The sequence below is a fragment of the Schistocerca gregaria genome, chromosome 3 (assembly GCF_023897955.1).
Source record: "Schistocerca gregaria isolate iqSchGreg1 chromosome 3, iqSchGreg1.2, whole genome shotgun sequence".
In the NCBI taxonomy this organism is placed as follows: Eukaryota; Metazoa; Arthropoda; class Insecta; order Orthoptera; family Acrididae; genus Schistocerca; species Schistocerca gregaria.
In genome coordinates, this window is record NC_064922.1 from 507,666,500 (window position 1) to 507,680,929 (window position 14,430).

General features: G+C 43.5%; 1 protein-coding gene across 3 annotated transcripts in view; it reads left to right on the forward strand.

Moving 5' to 3' along the window:
• LOC126356311 (cyclin-dependent kinase 14) overlaps positions 1–14,430 on the forward strand; it is a 1,047,636-nt gene that overhangs the window by 107,946 nt on the left and 925,260 nt on the right. The window lies entirely within an intron of this gene.

Below are 14,430 nucleotides of genomic sequence, written 5' to 3' on the forward strand. Positions count from 1 at the left end.
ATTTATAGCATCATCTTATGTCCGGACTGCATGTACATATAGGCACGTATGTGGTGTCATTCCCTTTGCCACACACCGCTGTGAAATGGCTCTTAATTTTATCTAAATGCGGCCATTTCTGCTAAAGGTAACACGAACAATGTTTACGTCCACACATCGCCTGTACTGTATACTATGACATTAATTAAGGACGCTCTCTCCGCCGTGAGGGGACAGATTCTCTTCAAACACAGTCATTGGGTTCCCGTTGAGATGGAGCGTAGTGCGAGGTGAAACAATTTGTAACCTTGAAGAAAGGGGTTCGATATGCCGCGAGGGCATCCTGATTTAAATTGATTTTGTTACATCACCGAAATCGAATGTCGAGAATAGTCTTTTAAAGAGGTTTCCAAATGAGCTAACACTTCGTCTCCATCCCTAATAAATTCAAGTGTAAAATTTCAGACAATAGAATTAAATACTTTAACAGAGATGCTAAGTGTACAGGAGGCTTTGAATCATAAGAGGGTGCAACCTTTTTTTGCGTATACAAAAGCACGGGAAAACATTGTTCTGGAGGGAACATACCTGTACAACTGTAAAACAGTATGGAGTCATATGGTGCATACAAAATGAAAAACGGTATATTTCATCTAATTTTAAAAGTAACTCACTTGAGTTATCTGTAGTCCTTTTTAGGAAGCAACACCATAGCGCTTTACTCAAGCGCAGCTTCTTGCTTCACTTCAGAAGTGAGATAAAGCTGCTTTATTAGTGCCTATGTATACATCAAGTAAGCTAGTTCTTACCAAAACATACTGTACTGTATTACAATGTCAACGAAACTAGTGAAAGACAGTTTTTGTTCTTACCCTGATTTTGCATTAGACGGTTTTGCAGGACTTCCACATACAGAATGCAAACAAGTTTCAAATGAATACCCCACACTCTGTAAAGGCGCATTATTTAACACATGAAAGGAACTTAACATGAAAAGGCAACACAAATAGCTAGAGTAACTCCCAAAAACACACAAACACACACACACACACACACACACACACACACACACACACACACACACACACACAACTTTACAGGACACAGAAAAACTCAAGACACGAGCTATGACCAAATGCAAGACACAACAGCGCGACAACACACACACAAGACAAAATGGCACATAATCACCTACAGTAACAAAATTGTCCACATAACATTCAACATATTGACGAAACAGGGGCTTCAAATAGGATGCAGGACAGACAACAAAACACAGAAAAAAATTTCAATATATCACGAATGTATAAAATCACATGCAACATTTTCTAGTGAGTATACATAGAACAAACATGAATGAATTTTAAAACAAGACATTCATAACACCTCAGTCGCCTAGAAAAGTAGTAGCACCCATAGCCCACATACAAAAGGCAAATGCAGAAAACAAACAAGTCTTAAGTGAATATACTACACACTGTAAAGGCACATTATTTAAAACATTTTTACAGGAAAGGCAACACAAATAGCTAAACGAGCTTACACACGCACGCACGCACGCATGCAGACAGACAGACATATTAAATGATCTAAAAGTGAACAAATTTCAAATTCGGCACCAAACTCACTCGGGAACAAATGAACGCCGATGGTGTTAGTACATACAATAAAAACGTTTCTACCGCGATTTGCGAAGTGAAAAGGCGTTTCTCAAACGAAAATTATGAAAAGTACATTTGATATGTGTGTGCAGTGCTTTCAGAACGCGAAAGAAGAAGGGTCTGGCACAACAAAACGTAAATAATAATAAATATATACGTAATACATGTCGCCACACCAAAATCAAGATTTTTAAATTCCAGGGGTGGATCAGCTCGCCGGTAAAATTCACATTTATTTCGTTTGGTGACAACCGTGTAACGGTAAGAAACGAGCAAAAACCTCATTTTCTTAGATCAGTTACATTCAAAAATATGTTCACTTTTTACAGTTTTTCAATAAACAAAACCCACCCAATTAATGATGGCACAGAGGTGCCGAAGGATGTTATGTATAAGAGGCGGAACCTACATCCAATAATCGGTGACTGAGTTTAAGAACATACCCAGGAGAGGGCTGCTGCCTCCCGCTCCCTCCCCCTCTCTCCTCCTAGAAAAAAAAAAAAAAATCTTTGCAGACTGAACTCGCATTGTGCCACGTCAGACAAAACTAACGTATCAGTTAAGTAGTAACAGGCTGAGGAGAGTCAGAGTATTTAATGGATACTTACTAGAGGCAAAGATACCCAGAGCTATTTGTCATTAAATCTCAAAAATATTTTGTCATTAACTGTGAAAATAACATGGATTTCCCCTCTCTCCTGCCCTCCTCCCACCCCCTCCTCCAAAACACACACACACACACACACACACACACACACACACACACACACACCAAAAAAAGTTTTGCATCACCTCGGTCCCGAGAGTTCCGGAACCTGTACAGAAAATTGGAATAGAGATCAACATAAACATCAGTTGTAGATTCTGTACAGGACTCAGCCAGCCATGGAACCCTGTTCAGTTTTAACGATTTCAGATGTTTCTCATCGACAGATACTGATCTGTTTCACTATTTTTGCAATTGTCCGATAGTAAAATTCATACAACACTCTTGAATTTTCCTTTGGAAGGGAACATTCGAAAACAGAGCTTAGAATTTCTGCATTTGCTTTGCTACCCTCAGTTTCAGTTCCTGTCACATCCATGAATGTACGAACGCTAAGTAGGCTAGTTCCAAGACGCTGGAACCAAGTACGTACATGACGACCAACAGGGACCTCTTGCAACAACGTAGGAAGTATGTCCCTCGGAAACAGTGGGAATTGCTGCACTAGGTCGAGTTTGCCTATCTTAAAATGTTAGCCACTAAAGCATATAATAAAAGAACTTATTACATCATGCGGACAAGAATGGACAGTTCCATTGGCAGAGTTATTCCATAGCACATTTGGTTTCGTAGTTTAGGACTCAGAGCAGGGTTAGTTACGTCAAACTGATAACTTTGCCTTTGTCCGTTGTACTTTGAAGAATTTGTGTGAAAAATGTTTCCGTAAAGATTATACATAGTGTAACGGGCACCGCAGATCAGCAAACTGACCATTCTGTTTAATGGTTGATGCTGTAGGAATATTCTACTGTGAAAATGCTCACACATGAATTAACATTTTACCACTAGGATTCCCAGACACTGTCATATTTAGCAAAAGATGAAGTACTGTTTTAAAATGTATCGTTGTGTCCTAATGTAAGATCGTTACGTAGACAAAACTGAAAGTGTTTTCCGTGTTGTATTGCTGTCAGTACGAGCTTTTATATCGCCGTGTCGCCGTGTGTTATTTTAGGATACGCTTACTGTATTATCAAAAACAAGTGTTATTACAGGCAGCGCATCGCTTCCGTCCGAAATGTCAGATGCAGTGCATTTGCTTTATTGACTTCGCGCTGTCTGATCCTCTCATAATACACAGTATAATGAAAAGCAAACGCTATTTTTGTTCAGGCTGTTAACTACGTCAGCCAGCGCTTTGTTTCAGGCAGTTCTCTTTAAATATTTGATCATTGGTAATGTAGCTTACTGATTTTAACAGTCGCCCTGGGTCGTCATATATCTGGATATACCATTAATTAGTTGGTCCACATTAAAGTACTGACATATGTGTATGTCATTGCCATACCACATTATACACTGATGTGTGAATTGGCTATAAGTTACTTCCAGTTTATGTACGTAGACACGATGACGGTTTTTTGTGTGCTAAAAGTTGTCTCTTAGCCTTTAAGTCACTGTAGTTCATATCAGTAACCAACTACACTTGTGTCATATGTTCGACAAAGCGCATTTATCGGTAAAATAATTATTGTTTACGTATTTTCATTTCTTTGTGCAAAGTCTGTGTCAGACAGCAAACATGCAAAAGAAGAAACTCCCTTTACGTTGGGTCTAAAAGCAGTATTACTTCTGATAATGGCCTACGTGTACTTTCATTTTTCGGATCTTGTCCCGCATATTATAGGTTGCGTAAACGGAAAGGGCGTAGGCCGCAGAATTTCGCCGGGAAGGTACTTAAATCATGGTAGGAGTTCCGTTAAGATACACTAATTTGACACCATGGACCATAGTACCCCAGAAAAATGCTTATGCTGAAATATTATGGTGAGTATGTTCTGGCTATAGTTGCTTTGGCGAGCTAAATTCTGCTGTGACAGTTTCCTTGCTAGATGCTGTAGCTGCCTTCCGGTGATCAGAAAACATTGCGGACTGTTGTGTAGGGTGTGGCTGTGAACCGATTCTGCTGCGCATGTCATTGGTGGTTTGAGATGAGAACTCTTGAATCTGTCATTTGATTTCATTCACTGTCATGTCATCAAATTATATTTTGTGGGCTTCAATTTTCAGATATGAACGTTCTCATGCTGGACCTACATTCTAACTACAACATTGTTACCAGAGAACTGTGAGTGTTGCTTGAAAGTTTTGATATTCATCAGTCGTAGAACTGTTACCAAATGGGGATGGGAGACTGGGAGGAGTTGACACTTCATCTTACCCTCGCCATATGCAGTTCACATCCACTAGCCTACCCCAGTGGGCTACGTTATCCGCCAGTTCCCACGATGTTCTTCCTTTGCCCTGTTACCGACGAAGCGCCTTTCTTACCACTTTTGTGCGTGACAGTCATTTTTTGATCCTTGGTTTTAGTTATTTTTTGCACAATTGATGTCGGACAAAATTTTGTAGCCATCGTTTTAAATAATCTTCTCACCTTTTCTTCACCACACGCCAAATGTATAGACCAACCTTGTCTATTTTCTCTTGTATCTTCCTTGCATTATTGGGTGTTATATGTGAAATTTTACCTAAATCTCACGAATGGAATAACAAAATCGATTGACACCGATAACCATGCCGTCTTCAGCTCTCGTCATAAATTTTCTTCAGCCACCGTAGCTGTATTAAATACTACTACTGAGTGGTTGGTTGAGATGTTGCATAGTGCTACTGTACTCCAGTGCTATCAAGTGCATATACCCACCTTTGCGTGCAGTGGCTGAGTTCAGCAAAGTGGAGACTCAGTAAACTGCTACTGAACGAGGCATCGTTTTGTATGAGACAAAATGGACTTATTTTGGAGGAGCGAGGTAGAAGTCAGTGCATGAAGTCTTCCATGGATCCTGTAAACCACTTCTACGGATTCTGCCGTATTTCAATGGGCTAGTTAACAGCCGCTTCCTCCCTCATCCTTTCACTGAGTAGATGCTCCTTTGCAAAAAGTTCCTAAAGAATTCTTTAACCAATTCATTGATATACAATGGGGAAATCGCCCCAAACGATACAGTTACAGACATAAATCATCACTTCACTAGGTCAAATTTTATAGTCTGCAAAAATCATGATTAATATAATTTACTGTAGTTCTGTTAAGCCAGTAATAAACCACAGATGACAGGGAATTACCATAGACTGGACATTGTTCCTCTGTTAGCTTAGTGATGGTAGTGATGATCTCATTGGTGTCACTCAGATCGTCAACGAAAGTAAGTGTTTTTGAGGAATGACTTCCAAGAGTATTTAGCAGCAGGGTGGTAGTGCAGAAAGTAGCCTCTGCCCTGTAATTTCTCCTCGCACACGGTGGAAAAGTTTTGTGCCTTTCAAGCTGTACAAAATTATTCGGAATGCATTGATGCATTTAGATAATATTGTGTTTCTAACAGCAACGATTGGGATCGTTGTGTTATTAAGAAGTGCAGTCAATAGTGAGACTACATTTAACTGACAACAGTTGTATTGCTTTTGTCACTGTTAACATCATTACGACCTTCCTACCATCACCAGCATTACCATCACTTTTGCCGTCCAGTGCCACCATGTCTGAAAAGCCATTGCTTTGTCAATAGAATAAAAGCATGAGAAACCGTCATTTTTGCCACAAAGGACAGTATCACCAGCAGTATTACTACCATCATCAGTAAAAGCACCACCGTCACCATCTCTGTCACCACCAGCAGTGTTAACAACGAAGTCACCTCTGGCACCACCATTGCTACCACTAGCAACACTCTAGCACTACCATTTTCATCAGTAGCACCAGTAATACCATCTGTGGTTGTACCACTGTCATCACCATTAACATCAGTATTACCACAACTAGTGCCAGTGTTGCCACCGCTAGCAGTAACATTCCAGAATGGGGTTTTCACTCTGCAGCGGAGTGTGCGCTGGTATGAAACTTCCTGGCACATTAAAACTGCGTGTCGGACCGAGACTCGAACTCTGCAAGGTTCGCAGAAGAGCTTTTGTTAAGTTTGGAAGGTAGAAGACGAAGTACTGGCAGAAGTAAAGCTGTGAGGATGGGGCGTGAGTCGTGCTTGGGTAGCACAGTTGGCAGAGCACTTACCCGCGAAAGGCAAAGGTCCCGAGTTCGAATCTCGGTCCGGCACACCGTTTTAATCTGCCAGGATGTTTCAGCAGTAACATTGTCAGCACAAGCAGTGTTGCAAAAACTGCCACTGTTGTCACCAGTAGCACCAGCATTGCCAGCTCTAACACCAACAGTCCTGCGTGTGGCACCTCTACTATTACCACCATTAGTACCAACACTGCCTCTGCTAACACAAACGATGCTTCCGCTAATGCTAGCACTTGTCACTATAGCCAACACCAAAATTACAAGCACTAAATACAACAATACAGCGCGTGGCTACGCCGCGATCAACACAACTAGTGTCGATGCTGCCAGGGCTAGAACCACTAGCACTATGTCTAGCACCACTAGCGCGATCACTGCCAGCACTAAGGCTCTGTTGCTGCTGATAGCCCTAACAGTCCATTGCCGTTGCTATTGCCATTTGTATCAACGCTACCACCATGTCGCCTCGTTGTATACCGCAGCGCTGCAGGGCGTGGCAGTGGCGGCTGCGCTCCGGTATTTACGGAAGCGTGTGGTGGCGCATTCCAGCGGCAGACGGCTCACCGCAGAGGAACGCAGACGGACGGTGCCTGTCCACCGGTGGCGCCTGTCGGCCCATTCGTCTCTCCATCGGACGCCGCCGCAGAGGGCCGCACTGTGGCCGAGATGAATGCCTCCTCTCTCACTTGTTCTCTCTTATTTTTCCCGGGCTTTTACGGTTTTTGGGCTTTTACAGTTTTTCTGGACCAGTTATTTTCATTTACCTGTCCGTTCGGTCTCCTGTTTTTTCCTAATGTATCTTATTTGGTCAGCAAAACAAGTCTACTTATATAAATGGTGCTTTAGTTATTACTGCGACAAGACGCATTATTATGCTTTTTATAAAAATAACATTTTTCCTTGCATTAGGTAGTTTGAGCCACTGAAGGCTCATCTTTGTGTGGTTTGTATGTACAGGCACTTCAAGGTGCAACTAGTAGCAGGGATTCTAGCGACGCTATGTATTTCCTGAAGCTGAAGGTCTAAATTCAGCACTTTAAAACGACCCATACACACCAGCGTGGAAGACACAGTACTGAGATGAACTTGGTTTAACTTAAGCGTAAGGTGCGTCTTAGTGCTGTCTCTTCCACGCTGGCGTGTAATGGGTCGCTTACACTTAGTGCTGTACTTAGAATTCCAACTTAGGAAATTCTTAACGTCGCAGCTACTAACTGCATGTGTTAAGTGCCTCTACATACCACCCATACGAAAATGAGCCTGCATTGGCTCGGAAACTACCTAATAGAGGGATAAATGTTCTTTAAAAAAGGAATATGTAAAAGACAGTCTTTCGCATGTTGTGCAGTTTTTCTTAAAGCGCCTTTCATTGTTTAGTTTACGTAATTTTTGCAAAGCCCTCGTAAAGATACAAAATGGTTCAAATGGCTCTGAGCATTATGGGACTTAACATCTGAGGTCATCGGTCCCCTAGAACTTAGAACTACTTAAACCTAACTAATCTCAGGACATCACACACATCCATGCCCGAGGCAGGATTCGAACCTGCGACAGTAGCGGTCGCGCGGTTCCGGACTGTAGCGCCTAGAACCGCTCGGCCACTGCGACCGGCGTAAATATAGCAGACAAGTCACGAAACAGTGCGCAGAGAAAAATGTATCTGCCTGTTAAGTAATTTTCTCTGCTCGGAGTCGTTGTCACTTGTCGACAGTAGGATAAATTATAATTTTCTTTGTGTATTATTTCGTTTACATTGTACGTCAGAATAGACATGAATCGACGTTGGCCCAAATGAAACATGTAGGATTGTCACTGGGTGTCTGAAACCATCCTTGACAATTCGTTATAGTTCTTGCAGGCATAACTCCACTTGACATGCGACGGAGACTGTTGCATGGGCGGAGAAGTTCATGGGACTTAACTTCTGAGGTCATCAGTCCCCTAGAACATAGAACTACTTAAATCTAACCCACCCAAGGACATCGCACACATCCATGCCCGAGGCACAATTCGTACCTACGGTTCCAGACTGTAGGGCCTGGAATCGCTCTGCCATTCCGGCCGGCAGAAGTTCATGGTTTTCGCCTGACCCGTTTACCCTCCCCCCAGATCGTTGTTACTTGACGGCAGGTGATGACGGGCTCACAACAACAGCTCATAACGCAGTAGCAGAGAAAAGCAGAGTAGAATTACGGAGCGTGATTTAAACAACCATCTGAAAAGTACACGCCTTGAAGAAAGACTATCTCTTTGTCGTGGACTGTGTGGAAATTACTCAACGGGCAGCGAGATACAAAACAAACCTGAAGAGATGCGACATTCCAGAGGAGGAACCCACCTACAGCGGATGTACAGAACCTTAGACAATAGTTCGCATGGTGAAACTTCCCTGAACCGTGCGACTGCTACGGTCGCAGGTTCGAATCCTGCCTCAGGCATGGATGTGTGTGATGTCCTTAGGTTAGTTAGGTTTAAGTAGTTCTAAGTTCTAGGGGACTGACGACCATAGCAGTTGAGTCCCATAGTGCTCAGAGCCATTTTTGGTGAAACTTCTTTTGTACCCACGTAAGTTTACGCAATTGTAATTAACTGGGTCTTGCCCCAGTTCCAACTGTAGCCTCATGTTGTTGTGGTCTTCAGTCCAGAGACTGGTTTGATGCAACTCTCCATTCTACTCTATCCTGTGCAAGCTTCTTCATCTCCCAGTACTTACTGCAATCTACATATTTTGGATTTTGCTTAGTGTATTCAACTCTTGGTCTCCCTCTACGATTTTTACCCTCCATGCTGCCCTCCAATGCTAAATTGGTGATCCCTTGATGCCTCAGAATATGCCCTAACAAGCGATCCATTCTTCTAGTCAAGTTGTTCCACAAATTTATCTTTTCCCCAATTCTATTCAGTACCTTCTCATTAGTTATGTGATCTACCCATCTAATCTTCACCATTCTTCTGTAGCACCGCATTTCGAAAGTTTCTATTCTCTTCTTGTCTAAAATATTTATCGTCCACGTTTCACTTCCATACATGGCTACACTCCATACAAATACTTGCAGAAACGACTTCCTGACACTTAAATTTATACTCGATGTTATCAAATTTCTCTTCTTCAGACAAGCTTTCCTTGCCATTGCCAGTCTACATTTTATATCCTCTCTACTTCGACCATCATCAGTTATTTTGCTCCCCAAACAGCAAAACTCATTTACTACTTTGTCATATTTTGTATTAATTTGTTCACATGTCATCATAAAAAAACATTAATTTTGTATTTATTTTTGTGTGAATGTTTTTCTCTCGCGAAATTGCGATCTAATCATTTAACACTTTATATTTTTCCTGTGTTGAGCTGTTCAAGAGGTAGTTATGATTTGTTATCGACTTGATTAGTCTAATGTGTGTTTCTGACACGAATAAAGCAAGGCTTTGCTCAGTAGATGAAAGTAGATGGCGATGTACGAAGACAGTTTCGGTGACAGGTGTCGTCATATTCATCGTGGGAGATTCGTTGCCCATATCATCCATTTTTGTCATGCTCTACTAGAAACCAATTTCCAAGTAATACATTGAACACTACAACCGTCTTCGATAATAGTATCTCCATCACTCCATAAGTGGTTTGCGTGCAGTGTACCTAACTACGTTCAGCACCGTCTGTAAGGCTAGAAAGGTCGAATGGGGAAGCCAGCAACACGCGTCCAACGCAACCAAGGTCGTAAGCTGCGGGCGGCTCTTAAGGAGATAAGCGCGTCTTAGGCGCCTTGTGTGCGGTAGCCATAATTCCGTTTACCTACGGCGCCTCCCAGCAGAATCGCTGTGATATCTGCGGTGTAGCCTCATCTGGTATCCGCTACGACCCCACAGGCGAGCACCCATGTGCGGCGCATAAACACTCGTCTGTGTACAGGACTTCCGTGACCCGCGCGCATGGCTCCGTGTGAGGAAGGGGAAATGCTAGGGGCACTGACTGCCGTCAGGAAATGAAAGTAATTATCGCCCTTTAGGAACGCTATATTTGTCGTTGATAAAAACGGCGCCAAAAATGAAACCCCAGAAGCAGCTCTACGTTTGCATGTCTATTATGTAAAGCAGAGGGTGCTTTTTTATTGTTCTAAACTTGAATTGTTTCCTGTTCAGTTAACTAGTGGAACGTGCAAAGAAGGATTGGGGGTCCATCATTCTACGAACCGTTATTAGTCTGATTTTGTCTATTACGTAAATTGAAGGTGGAGGGGGGTGGGGGGAGGGAAAGGAAAGTGAAGGAAGTATTCATGTCAGATGCATCGGGACTTCAGCCGGAATCAGCGGCGACGATCGAAAACGTGTGCCAGTCCGAGATTCGAAGCCGGAATCTCCTGATTATTAGGCAGTTGCGTCAACCACTGCGCCATCCGGACACAGTGTCTCTCGCAACTGCCTAATAAGTAGGAGGTACCGAGTTCGAGTCTCCGACGGGCACACATTTTTCACTCGTCGCATAAAGTCACGATGCAGCTGACATCAATAGTTCCTTCCGTTACTTTTCCTTTCCCTTCTTCCCCCCTCACCCTCAATTTACATAATATGTATCACAGTTGTGGATTCCGCGTGGTATCAGTTCTTTCCGAGATGTCCGAAAGAACAGACATCACACGTTAGTATAACTAATTTTACTTCTATGATTATCAGGCGCACCGTCTGGGATAGGGGAAGGCGAGCCTACCCTGGTTCCAATCCAACTCGCGCATTTACGACGGGTGCTGGTCAGCCGGCTACTCTGGATGATGTTTCTTGGCGATTTCTCGCATGCGACTAGGTAAATACCAGTCTGGCTCCCAAGTTCGCATCAGATATACGCTACACAAACCTGTAGAAAACGTTCTCACATTTGAACATGAGATTTACTCTAGAGGCAGACGGCTGGGTAGCACACTTAGTCCCAAACGGGGGGGGGGGGGGGGGGCAGGTGGAGGAGGGTGGAGTCAGGCAGGCGTCCGACCATCAATTATCACGAATAATTGCCACAACCCGTATAACAACGCCGCACCCGTAGAGAAACAGGAAAGGGGAAAAGAATACTATGAATAAAATACATACGGGAGTTGCGCAAAAATATGGAACACCGCGATAAATGCCTGCTTGAACATAAAGACAGATGCTAGCCAAGCCTGGACGTTGCATTCTTGTATTTGAGACGAACAAAACCTGTGCAATGTTCTTTATAAGTTGCAAATGCCAGTCGTGGTCGGAACGGTGTTCTGTGTAATCGTGAGTGCATTAGGTCGAAGCAAAGTGAATTCGAACGCGGGCAAAGTGTTTATTTTCGTATAGTGGGTGCCTCTGTAGCCAAAGCAGCCGAAGTGTTCGGTGTTTCAAGGGGCACTGATCGAAGGTTTATACTGCATACATGGAAGGCGGTAAAACGTCACTCACTGAGTCATAGCAGCACCAAGACAACACAAAAGGAACTGCAGAGGCAGAGAATTGCAGGGCGAGCTGGAATTCCGAAACCACTTACCAGTGATGCAAATGCTTATAGAAAGGAAATACGTGGTGCCAAAGCCATAAGGGATGGACTATGGGGCAATGGAAGAAAGTTATTTGGTCCCGTAAGTCTTGTTTTACCTTGCTTCCAACTTGTGCCTGAGTTTACGTCCCAAGAGTGAAGTGGTTCGGTGGTGATTTGGGCAGCTGTATCGTGGTATTACATGGGCTTCATGCTTACTCTGCAAGGTCGCGTTAATGACAAGGATTATGCGGTCTTTTGCCGATCAACTCCACCTTATGATACAGTGTTTGTTCCCCAGTGGTGATACTATGTTCCAAGACGACAGCGTCCCTGTTCACACAGCTCACATCTTCCAGAACTGGTTTTGTGAGCACAAGTGTCACGTCTGCCCAGGCCACCACCGTCACCAGATCGCAGTATTATTTAGCCTTTGTTCTCTATTTTAGAGAGAACGGTGCTTGATCGCTCTCTACCTCCATCACCGTTAAGCGGAACTTGCCACTATTTTACTGAAAGAATGGTATAAGGTTCCCTTGAAAACCATACAGGACCCATACTTATCCATCCCGAAACGATTAGAGGCTGTTTTGAATGCCAACAGGTTCTCTACACCGTGTTAAGCATGTAATGTGTTGTAGGTTTGGTGTTTTCGTATTTTTGTTACCCCTTAGAGTTTTGTAACCAGGTTGTCGGGAGATCAATGACATCTTTCATGGAGTATTTACCAGTTAAAATTATTCATCAGTTCTGCTAGTCTCTTGCGATTCAAATAAGCCTCAGAGCATTCGCGCTGTCTTTCCTTGTGCACGCTCAGTATCTGTCTTTGATTCGATATGATATAGATTTTACACACCTGTAGTGTATTCTAGTGTGGGCTATGCAAATGTTCACAACTGTAGCGTACCAGTACCTTACAAATAAGCCTAAGCCTGAAGTTCGCTTTACATGCAAGTGAGTTTATGTGATCATCGCACTTCAAACCTCCACTCTTTCTTACTCCTAGGTCTTCCTAGTGCATAATCGGCTCTGATTCTGGGTGTGACTCATTAAGATTTTAGTGCTACGTTTTTACGTTTGTATACGTAACAGCTTTGAACTAGACTATCTTTTTCGCAGACTTGAACTAGACTATCTTTTTCGTTATCTAACTTCATTTTACTCCATTTTTATAGCATAAAACATCATAGGTAATCATAGCATCCGTGAAAAGTCTGATGAATAATACAGTATCAAGTCACATTAATGTGATCACCTCTCAAAAGCCTGAAGGACAACCTTTCGCAGCGCGAACCGCTGTGTGACATGCAGAAAGAGTGTCGATGAGGTTCTTCAAGCAGCTGTGCCGACTACAGTGCCGTGGTCAGCTGCTCTTGTTTGCCCGGGTGAGGATCCATGGCGTGTACGATCCTTTCGAGATGGGCCCACTGATTATCGATTAGGTTGAATTCGGGGAGTTTAGTGCCCAAGGTCAGGGATTTTCACCTGCCTCGAGTTGACTGGGTGTCTGTTTTCCTCATTATTTCACCACCATTCATGAAAGTGGCGAGATTAGGCTGGGCGAAGGTTGGGAATTTGTATGATAACCGCGCAGCTGAACGCCCCAAAAAAACCAATCATCATCATTATATAGTGCCCAAGGGAGTAAGGTAAACACGTACTGTTGTTCTTAGAATCACGCGCGTACACTACAAGCTATGTGACACATTGCACTGTCCTGCTGGTAGATGCCATCGCATCGTTCCGAAGAAAGGGGTGAAGGTTTTCCCAAGGATAGATGCATACTTGTGTTTGACCCTTTGTACCTTCCAGAATGACGAGATCACACACGAAATTACACCAAAACCTTCCTCATAACATGCCGCTCTCTTCTCTGGCCTGGATCCTTGCGACGAATGTTGCAGGGTATTGCTCTCAGACGCTGCACGCGCATTCTGTTCTATGGAGTATAAAACGTGATTCATCTGAAAAGGCCACTTGTCGGAACTCAGTGGACGTCCAGTTGCGGTATTTAGCGTGCAAACTCCAACCTTGTCGCCGATGAACAGCAGTCAGCGTGAGTACATCGACCAGGTACCTGCTGCGGAGGTACGTTCGCTGACGTTCGTCTGGACCGTCAGTTGCTCAGCAACAGATGCCTCGTCGCCGGTTTTGGATGACGCGATTATGCCATGCAAGGTATACTTGAATTACGGCGGCATGCCAGCAGCTTACAGACTTAGCCATTTCGGTAACGCTTCAGCCCTTGCGCTGAAAGACAATGATAATTTCCTTTAGGACGTCACAGGAATCGCTTCCGTTCCCATTACGACGACTGCACTGTTCCCGCGCTGCCCCGACACGCTTTATGTACCCTCCACCGCTAGTGCTGCCACCTGCCGTCTTTGAGTTGTAATTTCACGTTAACGTCCAACATAGGCACTGGTCACATTACTGTGGCTAGACCGTGTACCTTAAGCTTTAAAATATAACGTTAGCAGTAATGGTTCCAGCTCACCTAAATTTTTGATCCACTCAC